We start from the raw sequence: 13752 nt of genomic DNA on the forward strand, positions 1-13752 counted from the left end.
TACGAGTCAATCATTGGTTTATGCTGGCTTCTTTTGAATCCGTCACTCGAACCGATAAGAAGTAAGTTAATGAAGAGTTTGATAAATGGGAGTTGGTAAATCCTGTCGTAACATCGGATTCTCATTGATTAGTGGAGATTTTCACCAACGGAGATAATTATTTTTATCGTTGAGTGGTTTGTATCGTTGGGTCAAAGGTGACAGAAGGCAGTAATTTGGGTTAGATATGGGTGAGGTTAGGTATATTTAGACCATATTCTATGTTTCGTATAATACGAACTATCGATAATCTTTATCGGTATCGGATAAAATTCAGAATATGGAATAAAGTAGAATATTTTTAAACTGAGAGACGAAATTAAAGTATACCAAAAATAAAACACTGGAACTCAATACTAGACGATATTAAAATTAAGAAATTTTCGGAAAACGCAATTAGTTATCGCAATTTGGTCTTTACACGTTTCGATAAAAAAATTGAGGGACGTTGAAATTAGATATTAAAAAACACAAATACGAATTAACACAAATTGCTACTCACCGGTCGATGAGCCTCTCCTAGTTTCAATATCAATCTCATCGTCCCTCTCGTGCCTCCCACTCAGCCACCGTTCTGCAACAGAACAAATAAATGAATAGAAAAGGCGCAGTAGACTGATTGCTGGGCTCCGGATTCCGACTGCCCCTAGAAGATTACATTCGACGTTATTACCGCGAAATCGACCGGAGGGGACTCTGTAACTTGCTTCGAACAAACGAAAGCAAAACGGAGAACGCGAAAACCAACCTAACCCATACCACTCTACAAATGGATGAAACATCGAGACTAACCTCTCACGAGACGGAAAAACAAGACCGAATATAGATTATCGCAAGGATACGCGCACGCTCTGTAACCGTAATAACCAGTTAAACGTTTTCGCGACGATGGATCGGCCTAGGGAGGAGGATCTCGAGAAAGACGAGAGGTTAGAGACGTGAGACGTCGAAAACTAATATCGAAGCCGGGAGGGCTCTGCAATTGCGGTCGCGAGGAACGGCCCTGGCTACCGTGGGCCGTGCGTTCGCCGAGGAACTTTGGTCCGCAACGCGTCCATCGCCATCCACCGCCCTTTTGTAAATCGGATTCCAATAATTTCGCCGCTGGTACGACTAATTTTGAATGCCATTAGTTAGCACACGCCGCCTGGAACGATCCATCCGCTGGAACGGATTGTTATTTCATTCGTTTGTTTCAGTTCCCTTCTCCAACCTCTTCTACCCTTTCTTTTTATTCATTTTTTGTTCGTGATTGTTGCTCCCGTACGTCTCACAGTGTTTTTAAACGATTATCAAACTTGAAAAAAGTCACGGTACTCTGTTAGATTAACATTGTCTGGCGTTTAACTATCTCTCCACTTTTGACCTATGTTTATATTTTCATATAGCCGTTTTTTTTATTACAATTTTTATTACATCGTACGTACAATTTTTATTAGCAAAATTTGTCTCTCATTCGCAACGGTGATAGCTTTTAGAGCGAAAAAAAGTACCTATCCGCTATTGTTGGCCATTCTTCAAGACTACAAAGTTTCATCCGAGTTTCCCTTGCATCTATCGCTTCGATACGCCGCTACCGTATTATGAAGCCAAACGCCAACGCGTCTGAAACCCTGTCTCTCTCTCCTTTACATGGACGTAGCTATCTCTTTCTCTTTTCGTACCTCTTCCTCTTTTGTATCTTTGCTCGAGCATCATCCCCCTTCCTTGCCGCATGGCGCCACTTCTCTGATTGAATCGACTGCGCCACGATGGAGATTCGCCCGGCGTGGATCGTGGCGCACGTCGGCGTGCTCGTCTGCGAATTCCGCGGGATCGTTTCTGTCGAGCATTTCCCAGCGTCGATCGGTACGCATGGTATTGGGTCACTGGGCGCGCGGATCGAGATCCCCTTTGTTCTCGTCTCCGTCTCGCGACTGCGAGCGTTATCGAGAGTTCGTCTCGCTTCGACGCCGCGGCTCTTCCGTCTGTGGGCGATCCCGCCGCGTAACAGGCCCGTCGGGCTTTGATCTTTTCTTACTCAGCCTCGAGCGGACGCACCTCCGTCCAGGGACAACAGCGATCCCTACAGAGTCTGTCATTCGAGATATGCGACCTGTCGATGACTCGATTTGCTGCGAAGAGATTGAAAGGGAATTCTTATGAAATTTTCCAGGGTAATGGTTCGTTCTTGAAGAAAATAGGATCCCGCGAGTAACTTTTTATACGATCGACTCTATTCTTTCTTAATATCACTATACAGCTATACATATCGTGTTTGTCTTTTCTCGTTTTTCTAGAAACGAAAATTTTGCTATTACATTTTGCCGATCCCTTTAAGACAACTGGCCAAGCGAAAACAAGCCTCGATGTAACCATTTCGAGCCATACATCTTATTTAAACTTGATCCTAGAAGCGATTCTATCGTCAAGACGCTCTGTTCTGACAATTCATCCACTTAATCCCGTCTCTCCTTACCCAACAAAACCAATTACGAATACTCTCGACTATCGACGCGTTCGAACATAACTTACATCGCTCCACCAATCGCAACTTTTCTTAACTTTCGTTTAACGTTAAGAAGCGGTCTCGCAGCTTCGCGGAGGTGCGTCTTCGTTTCTATCCAGTCTTTGCATACGCCACGGATCATCGACCACGCAACCTTTGATCGATCACCGGAGGGCCAAACACTCGGAAGCCAGCTTCGAGACGATCTAACAGCGTCGACAACTTTACCCGCGAACCTTGCTCGTAGCGTGGAATTCAGCGAGTATCGGGAAGAAAGGAAGTCACGGAAAAGCGGAGCGCGCGGGGAAGAATAGCATCGGAGGCGGATGGATCGGTCGGCCATTAGGCGGTATTCTGGTATCGGCAGCATTGGCTCTCCCTAGCTATTGCCCGTACACGGCTACGTAGTCGCTCACGTAGTTGGCTTTGATGTGCACCGCGCCGCTTGTGCATTGTAGATGCATTATAATGCATACCTACTAAGAAGCCGGTCTATGTTGGTATTATGGCCGCGCGAGCGTTCGTAGCCTCGCGCCTCCTCTCTCGCTGCAGCTTCGATAATCGAACGCGCCTTGCCCCGCTCCTGCACACGCTCCTCTCGTCCAAGATTATATGAATAGAAAGGCGGCGTGATACGTGATGGGCGTGTGCAATTGAAAATCATATTACGTAAAAGAGCGGGGCAACAACGAGCCCCGGTGAAAATTTGCCGTTTCTTTTCAGCCGCCGCGCCACGACCTCCCACCCTCTGTGTTCCTTCTTCATCCCTGTTCTTGTCTTTTCAACAGCTGTTACTGCCGTCTTTCTCTTTCCCCTTTCGCCTGTTGTCCCAGAGCCAGCGGGTCGCGCGGACAATCGCGGCGAGATCATGCGCGCGGAATTACGATGGAGGGATCGTCGATCGAACGATGATAATCCTGAAATAAACGCGACTTACATTGCCCGCCCGCTGGTTGACTGGAATGACGATCGCAGCCGATACGGGCCAAGAGAAGCGTCGCGCTGTTCTCGCGTGCCGCGATGTTGATCCTGCTTCCTGATTAACCCTATCAATAGCAAAGAGTGCAAAGGTATTCTGTGCGGCTGGTGTAAAAATAGTATGGAAATGGTACAGGTTAAAATTAACTCCTTTCTTTGAATAGAACGCTTGTACGCAATAGCGGTATCCGAGGCATTAAACGATTATACTTGACGAAGCGTAGATATTGTTCTGGCCTTAAGAAACTGTTTAGGACTTATTTTCGATAGACTCGACCAACCAAAGATACAAATCAAGCGACGTAACAGCTTTCGACGGAGTTCTTCGTGACACGTTCGTTCAGCAACTAAATGTTATTTACATAATCGGGCAAGATTACGCTTGTAGCTTCGTGAAAACTCGAGATAACTTTAGAATCCGATATACCTATCTATCTAAATTTAAAATTTACCACGCCAGAGAATATTCCTGTTATCGATTAGATATTTACCAAATTTACCAACGAGATAGAAATCCAGGATTCTCCGCGACATCCGACGACGCGAATGCAACTTCCGCGGCACGTTCTCGGCGCGTATCCATCGGCTCCCTCCACAGAAGCTAGCTCTCGGCATGGCCTGTAATTTGCGCGGTCGTGCCCGGGGGATCCGCTCGGAGTCGTCCTCGCGGAATGATATTCCGTTTGCCTGGGAGAGCACGGGGGAAAAGAAAGAACCTCGCCCTCCGTACCGATGTCCGGTAGCAGCCACCGGGAGCGGCGCCACCGTCGCTCGCAATTACAACGCTACCGGCCGTTTTTAATCTTGAACGACCGACAAAAAACGTAATAACTTTTTTGCCACCGCGATTACGAGGCCCGAAGGCCCTCCTCCGACTGGACCGGATGAGCCGTTCGCGCAAAATTGGAGACTCCGCCCCCGCGTTCTTGGCCCTTGGTCCCTGGATAACGACCAGCCTGTATGCAAATCGTCCCGGCAGGCGTTTTCGCCGAACATTATTATATCGCTTCGTTTCGTGAAATTACGCGCGTACAGAAGCTGTGATTTTGACAAGAAAAACGTCAACAATCAGTGACATCACCGGCGGCAATGTCGAATTACACCGGGATGCAGAAGAGCTTCTGACAACTTTTTAATGGAACCCTATTCGTCGTTCGTCCCTGATCGTATAATCAAACGAGCTACTCTGCTGTATTTTCGTGTCGGGATATCGTGTATTTCAGAGGTAGGCGAATGTCTAGAAAAACGTTCCCCACGATATGGTAAGGTAGGGTTATTTGAGACAGCGAGGAGATATAAAATAAATCAAATAATTCCCAGAAATAAAGTAATACGCACACGATGAATGAATTTATAAGGATAATTATAGCCGAGAATTAATCCAACATTGCACACACGTCTTTCCCTTCGATGTGTAGAAATTATACCTTAAGAGAAAATTATGGCCGCCACACTGTCAACGTAATATACGATATACTTCATACTATAAGCGGTATATTTTCATCGATGTAGATGATGTAACTTAACAAAACAGTTGATAACCAAATTCGACAAATTGCAAGATCAATCGATCAATCGATTCGGATATCCTGACTCAAACAACTCCACCTTAGCCGTAATTTCACCGTAGCCGGCTACCCCACCCCACGAGAATATTTCATCGCTGACTGCGCGGTTGGTTATTCGTGTTACTCGGTCTGTTCGAATGATACGTAATATAGTCGATGGTTTGCCACGCTTCTACTCTCACCCCCGCAGTATACGTACACGAGATAAGGTAGTGAGACTGCAGTGTAAGGTGTGAAACGGGTGTCGGCGAAGGTGGAGGCGTCATTGTCGTGTTTCGTTTCGTTTCACCGATTGCGTCACAGTTGAACACACCGTACGACGCGGCCACGGGGCTTCGAGCATAGAAAGCGTACGAATCGAATGGCCGACGATCATTTGTCAAGCGAGGAACGTCCGCGTGTTAGGACTGCTAGGAGCCGCGGACGACTACCACTATCGCGTCTAAACGCGGATTATCGAAGAAGACGAGGAGGAGGTGCAGGAAGAAGAAGAAGAAGAAGAAGAAGAAGGAGAAGAAGAAGAAGAAGAAGAAGAAGAAGAAAAAGACGAAACTCGCACCTACCGTATCTCGCCTGGGAGAGTGATATTTCTATCGTGGATGTTGAGGTAGGAACGTGTTAACAATCCGTGGCGAGCCGCGCGGCGATTGATGGCCGTAGAAAAGAGGATTTATTAATCCTGACTATTATCACTGTTTGTTGAGCGGCGTCGGCGACAACAACGACTCTATCGATGTTTCGCGCGGACCCATTACGCGACTACCGGCCAGTCGTACCTTTCGTCCTACCGATTTACCTACATTTATCGCCGACAGGTGACCTAATGGACGTTGTCGAGGTATTGGTGAACTCGGAAAGGTCGAATGGATTTGTAGATGTGCGAAAGAGTCCTTTATACGAACGAGATAAGGATACAAGGAATTTTTAGGAAAATTCTTCGAACTTTCGATGTTGATTTCGACGATTATCTATTTGAACGAAGATGTTCGTAACATGTACCAGTGAAAATAAATTCTTGACTTCTTAATCTCTGAAACTTTATCCGAAAAATTTTATCAAAATATTATGAATCGTTCTTGAAGAGAATTTAGGTGTTGAATATGAATCGGTTAAGTTAAAACGTAATCTGATCCATTTGAATATCAGATGCAGACATAATGTAACTGATCCAATTGGGTCACTTGATGCAACCTAGACGTTTGATTCTCTTGCTAATGCATTTAATGCACTTGATGTACCTGGTGCAACTAATGTATATAATCTATGTTATGCACCAAAGATGTTATAGTGAACTGAATGCAACCGGTGCACCGGATGCATCATATATACTCGAATTACCTAGTTCACCTAAATGTACTAGTTAACCTAGTCTACATGAGAATGTTCGTACCGATTCCCAGAAGTAATACAAGGAACAGGTTGAAGAAATTAAATGATACAAGGAGAACCTAAATCTACCGCTTTATTGTTGCTGCTTATGAACAGTGCATATTCAACGATCTTCTAATTTCTCTTAAATCAAATAACGATTTCATCTTAACAGTAAATTTAATAAATCAAACAGTACAAAATTGAATATAATATAATCAGCTTTTCATCCGACGTGTATCGATGTTTGAATTATTCTAACATATGGATTCAAATTCCACAAAAATATATATATTCTACCGCTGCTCTTTCTCGATTTTAAACGATTAAAGTATAGAAACAGAAGATAGAAAATAGCTTAAAAAGGAAGAAACAGAAAATTACCTACCTAAAACATTTCGACAGCATTGACAAACTCACCTGAGTTCGAATCTCGTTACACGTGCATTCCACTTCAATGAGACTGTGTATACGTTCCACCACCGCCCTCTCTCGCATTTATCGATCGCCACGCCGCGCCACGCTAGAAACATCGGCAACGTGTTTATCAGAGAACAGCGACGCAACATCGATGCCGTTCCCCAATGTTACATACCTACACCAGACATAAGAGAATCTTCCATTCGTTCCAGCGAACACGCTACTTTTTCCTAAGACGATCACATCGGAGACGAAACGTTGAATCCGTCGTTGTTACGCAATTATCAGACTCGCAATTATCAGAGAGACCCGTAGCTTTCATCGATCCCCACGGATCCACGTCCGACGAGGAAAGATTACGGGGAACCGATGCGATGTCGATGCGTGGATTGCTTTATTAAATTTTGCGCAACGCAAACGATTTTCCAACGGCGACGGTACGCGGAGCAAACTGGCTATAAATCAACCGGTACAATGACATCGGCACGACGCTCTTCTCCACCGTGTTATCCTATCCCCGATTTTCTCTCTTTCTCTCGTTCGCTCGTAGCTCGCGGGCACGCGGCCAATCCGCGTGTCGTTTACTTACGTAAATGCATTCTAACTTGGCCAGCAGGTGATTACAACCGGGCACAAAGCTACCGATACGGGGATCATTTCGCCAGGATTAATTCACGCGTCGTCCACAGAAATAGATGGACGTTTGTCTCTTCCATCTGTTTTTTTGTTACACGAGCTACGTTTTAGAGAAGGAAGATTATTTATGGGTTATTATCTCGGTTGGATATGATGGTACGATTTTTGTAGCAGTTCTATCTTAGAATCGTTGCATGCTGGATAACTATACCGTGGCTTTAAATAGATTTTAGAAGTTGCAGTAGTATGTAGTTTCACATACAAATATTTTTAACCCTGCAGTTCTCCTCGAATCTATCACCCAGAATGGATGTTGGATATTTCGATAGAATTTGTTAAAATATAAATAGCTTTTTAAATACTTTGTTTTGCTATTTGGTTGGAATAGGAAAGCGTGAAGTGTAATTTTTTAGTTTGTAGAAAACCCGATCGTCGGGAACGATCCTGTTCAGGCTCCTGAGGAAGAATTCAGGTGGTGATCGTGATATAGCGCATAAAAAGCCGTCTATTGATCTATGATCAAACTTAAATATCGATCAACGGAAGAAGTTTCCCACGACTACGCGTAGCGAGAATTTTTTACCATTTAAAGAGCAGGGTGATCGTTACGGCGCTAATGTCAACGACGAACTGACGCGTAGTGTGTCGAAGCGATCGTGCACGAAATTAACGGTAGGCTGCACAAGGTACGCGCAATCTAACACAAAAACGCTAAAGACGGCACGGCGCCTTGCACAAAACACCAGAAATGGCACGCTGACTGTTAAATGACGCGAAAGATACGAAGTTTGGAACAACGGATTTCAAAGAAAGAAGGATAGAGATGTGGAAAATAAGCGAGGAGAGCGACGCTGTTAAATATAAGTATTCTTAAATACGAGAAATTTTTAAGAAATAGGCAACCTAACTAGTTCCGATACATTCGATATTTCTAAATATAGAGATTAGCATTTGGATATTAGCTATCTATTATCCAGTGGCTCGATCAGTTACAGATTGGACAGTGTAAACTTAGTTCTCAGTTGGGAATAAGTAGATATACGAGATTTATTCATTTAGCATAAAACTAACGATATTGAATTTACGAACGGTAATCAACTTGTCTCTATTCCACGATCGTGTGACGTTAATCCTCCGTACAATGGTAGTTCGTTACATGTATTCTATTTCCTCCCCTCTATTTTTCCTCTCGAGATGCAACGAGTTTCGCACCACGAAGCTACGAAGAAGCACGATTTCTCAAGGATTACTCCTCCAACCTGTAGGATTGCGACCGCTCACTATTTATCTAATTTACATTTATATAGTCAGATTTTTCTGTATACTTGGAAAGACGCCATTAATCAAGTCAATGCGCGTGCGACGTTACGCGTAATCGTCTTCCATGTTTTCCATGCCACGTTGGAAAATATCAGCGAGTGGAAAGCCCGTCATAAATGTTAACGCCGAACCGTTACTCTGCTGTTTTCTCAATCGAAAAATAAATTCGTTTGAATCTTCGTCCGTTTCGTTGCCTAATTGCCAATTATATCGAGCAAGAGTTAAACGCTAGAATTTTTATTCGTATTCCCCTTCGGTATATTTCCATTAGACGAATTTTAGTTAATGTCCGATTAACTGAGATTTGCCACGCACAGAGGATTTTATACGAAATCCAATACGTTCGACCATCCTGATAAAAGCCGGTAAATTTCAAGATTCAAATTAAAACACCATCGCGTAATCCATCTTGTCGATGTAACATCGCCAAATGGTAACTGTGAAAGGTCCCAAACGGCTCGGTATACCGCACGAAAGTGGACGCCTCGATAAATCACGGTGCGGTGTATCGAGTTTCCGGGGCACTCGATAAAATTCAGCGAGCGCGCGGGGCCCATCATTATAAATCCCGACAGCCACTTTATCCCAATCGCGGCGTGCGTTGCCGCGGGGCACTGGAAACGTCCATCAGGAAACGTCGAAAGCCGACGAACACTCTGCTGCGGGGGTGGATACACCCTGCGGCCTCTCTCGCGCCCGTTGTACATACCACTCGCCTGATCCGGGCCCCTAACACCAGGTTCTACTTTTTTGCTGCGAGCGTGCGCGCATCTCGAAGATCGTGGACCGCGGTAGAATGATTGATAATCGATCGTGCCGAACTGGCCGGAGTCTCGCGCATCCAACGAAGATGAATTCGTTCTGCGCCCAGGCCTAATTGTGCGCAGTCAGTGGTCCACCGTGTGGACTGTGGACTCGCCACGAGGTTTCACACAGTATCCACGCCTACGCTGGACGAGCATCGAGAGAAACGTTTAGCATAGGAGAGATGAGTCAAACGACGAAAGAGGAGAAGCAGAGAGCCCGTGAAAGAACAGGGAAATAGAAAGTGCGCTAACTAACCTCGCGCTGACCCCCTATCGATATTTTCACCCGGTGTTCGACCCCTGTAATCGCGTCCTCTTTCTCCTTCCTCTTTTGGCCCAAGTGTATCGTGAGCCTTTCTTCTCGTTCGCAACGGCGTCGAGCGATTTTTGCCGGTAGACGGCGAGGCTCGTTCGCCACGGAACGATACGCCGTGCCGCGCGGCGGCGCATAAAACATATCCTCGGGGTTAATGCACCGCTATAAATATTAATACCGCACCGGCCGTGCCGCGTGGTTTGCGCGAAATTAATTACGTAACGTATTTACGCCGATGCGGTGCCGTTAGGCGTGATCGAGGACCCCGTGTGGCGAAAATGAGACGAGAATCCGCGACCGGACCCACAATGAATTATCGCTCGACGAAGGTGGCGATTTGCCTCCTCGATCGGCCGTCATTTTACGCCCCCACTGATAATAGGACTCGTTCTGCGCGTCACCGAGCTTCTTTCAACCATCAGAATATCGGTACAAATGGGAAAATGCGCAGTTTACTCGGATCTTTCGATTTTTAAGATTATTTTAAATTTTAAATGTAAAAAGGATCACGATTTGAGCAAGATACGTCTTCTTAAGTGAAAAGTATTTTCTAAAACGAGAGTGAGATTGAAATATAAAAATTCAAAGATGTCTAGGTTGGCCGAGGCTTAAAGACGGATGACAAAGGAAACTTTTTACGATAAATACGAAGCAAAAAATTGAGAGTCAAATTGCTCGAAGACAAGTTTTCGCTTTCCCTTTCGATCTTTCACGAAGAAGAACCTCTTAACCCGAAAACGCAAACAAAATCTACCAATAACCTAATTTTCCCTCCGCTTGAAATTATTATAGATTCTATTTTCGTTAACGACGCTAATTTCTCGGGGATCCGCCATCCCGGAGGATTTTACAGGTCGTGAAGCAATCAGACGTTTATTGTGACTGTCGTACACTTTCTAACGTCTCGCCGTCTTCTACGAGTCGATGTCTAATTAAGGAAGAAGAAGCACTCGTAAGAGTTCGATCGTAAATAATTCCACTAAAAATTTCTCCTTAACCCACGTCGACCTCGGATACGCACGTCGATCGGAGAACGAGTCGAACTTGGGGAACTTGGCGGGTCGGTGATAAATTAAGAAAAAAAGGAAAGGTGACAAATAATTCGCCATTAACGTTGCAAGAGCCACGACAATTCGCGAAGGTTGTCGGCGCAGCCCGAAGCTGTTTCTCCTATCGAAACGATCCGTTCAACGACTTCTTGGTCTGTAAAATGATTGATAGACGAACTGCTGGTCGTAACATGATCGATAGACCTACCGATTGTTTCTAACGATCCGGCTGAGCGATCGTGAACTCGTTATAACGATACTTACAGAGAGCACCGCTTCTCGTTTCGCTCTCGATGAAACGCCAAAGAAAATATCGACTTCTGGTACTGTTGTTGCAACCTCCTCGATTAGAGGAACCAATTAAGAGCCTCCTTTGAGGCTCGTATTAACCCCCGACCGATCACGTCTCAATACAATTCCGTCCATCCTTCTCCGTATCTTTTCGCAGATCGTTTGCAGTTCTTCAGAGGCATTGTACGGTTTTCATTTATAGAATGCGAGTTTCATAGCGTTCAAGATTCGTGATCCGTGCATTTATAATCGACGTTATTGAAATTGAAGATGTTTATTTAGCAGTGGTCGATCTCGCAATCCGACGAAATAAGGTAGCGAAAAACTGTACTTCGATCGCTCAAATATTTTACTTTTCTAATAATTATGATATTTGATCCGATAAGTATTCCGAATAATTAGAATTCTAAAGAACGAAAAGCGAAAAAATATTCTGCTCGAAACGTTATTACTTACAATCAGCAGCTCTCCAAATTATATCGCAACATGCTGAAACCACAATTACACCAATCTACGATAAATTTCAAACATCTTCGCCTGAACCTCGACCGATCAAGGTGTCAATTACACCCAGCAATTTGCTTCGGTAAACCAAGCGCTTGAAGAGAAACTCTCATCCAGAATCTTGTACCCTTTTCTTATCGTCGGTGCAGAGGGATGAGAATCTGCGGGCCGTACGAGACTCGTCAAGCAACGTGGACGGTCATCAGCGACGAAATGAGACGCCATAAAGCAAGACGATCCTATAAATGCGTTTCCACCATGTAAGCCCAGGGTTTGGATACTGTCGTACAGACGGGTACCGTGCTTCTTCCTTTTAATGCCCCCACCGACAGCACAATGTGAAACCCACTCGCGACAACTTTATTAGAGAGAGTCGCGGCTACATCGCGGCCCCGCGTTTCAGATTATAACGCGTACACCGCTCGTAACTGTTACAAAGATACACACCGTTCCCCTGTCTTTTCTCTTGTTAAAGGTCTTCCTGTGTACCAAGACGGGAGAGCGACCGCAAGGTGCGTTACAAATGGCTGGCGTAGCGCTGGAAGATTGGAAAAGTAAATCAAAGTATACAGGCTATTTTATTCGTTGTTGTATCCGTGATGTTCGCTGAACGGATACGTTAGAACTTGTAATTGATTCGTTAATCCTTAAATCGCGAGTAAAATATCGTCTTTGATTCTTCTAACGATAAGAATATTAGTCTAGGAAGAAAATTGTCCACCTTTAAACTCTCAGACTGTTGCGCTTTGACCCTAACGTTTTCTAACTAACATAATCTACGAGCTGATGGAAGAAAATTAATAAATTCTGGAACCACTTTGACATACTACTTTCATCTACGCAACGCTTTCAAGTCAATCACAACGGCGGTATCCAACACCATTTATTCGCAATCCGAAATCGACGTCTCGCGGATAATTGAGTTGAACGGCGAACACCAATATACCGGCAACAGGAGCGAGACCCTCATCGACAGATGATTTGTTTACGACGATAAGATTTCACGTATCGAGGCTGCTGGTTAAACGGCGCGGCGCTCTCGTGAAAGCGCCTGGAAGCCAGGAGCTCGACTTAACGATGTGTAACGAAGTAGTCGAACCTCGCGTCAATCGCCGTAAACTCTAAAGCATCCAAAGCGCGATGCTGTCTGCCTGTTACGAACGTCGCCTTGCGTTTCCTTCGCTAACAACAAACACGGAGGAACAAACGGAAAATACCTATGTAACGATATACACGGTGTTCCATGCAACTGGACAAAAGTTATAGTTCTATGGTAGAAAAAAGAAGGAAATTATATTTGAAAGTTAAAATTGAATGGCTAGATCAAATAGTTTCTGATAATGACCTGCCGAATATATCGGCTTTACTTCTCTAACTGAAAGTATGTATTTTTTAACTCTTTACTTTTCTTTAAGAGAATAAGAAACTACAATAGTAAAACGATATATGGGTCAATTTGAGAAAAAATGTGACTTTGAAGTTTTTGAAACATTTCCCCGTGTATCACGCGACACACCATATGAAACGATTGAGGAGCATTCCGAAAATATACCGTATAAATCTATGATAAATTTGAAGCGTATTTTCTACGACCAATGGAATCAGTACGAAATTTCTGTTTCGTAGAGATAGGAAGCGCAATGTTTTTTAAAGGTTGTGGCAACCATCGAGCCAAAAAATGTTAAAAAATTAAATCGCTTAATACGAAAAAGCAAAACTGATGCAATTTAAATTAACTCAATGAAATTTTCGCCTATTTCGATTTAAGTTCATCTAATACAATTTTCATAATAATTTGACCCAATTTCAGGCAACACCCTGTATATTACAAACGTATAGACGGCATAGAATAGAATAGACGAATGAAAATTTCACCGTCGTTACACATAACGCGCTGCCGGCGAATCTGAAAGTCGACGCGTGAGACGTTCCATTATCTCGATTGGCAGTTTTCTAAAAGGATTAATCT

At 44.2% G+C, this 13752-nt stretch overlaps 1 long non-coding RNA gene across 1 annotated transcript in view; it reads right to left on the reverse strand.

The window, feature by feature from the left end:
• Window positions 1–537: 537 nt before the first annotated feature.
• LOC125385761 overlaps window positions 538–13752 on the reverse strand; it is a 62673-nt gene continuing 49458 nt past the window's right edge. Inside the window, exon 3 of the long non-coding RNA XR_007225372.1 lies at window positions 538–613. This is a non-coding gene — a long non-coding RNA (uncharacterized LOC125385761). The remainder of the gene's footprint in view (window positions 614–13752) is intronic.

Source organism: Bombus terrestris, chromosome 10 (genome assembly GCF_910591885.1).
Source record: "Bombus terrestris chromosome 10, iyBomTerr1.2, whole genome shotgun sequence".
Classification (NCBI taxonomy): domain Eukaryota; kingdom Metazoa; phylum Arthropoda; class Insecta; order Hymenoptera; family Apidae; genus Bombus; species Bombus terrestris.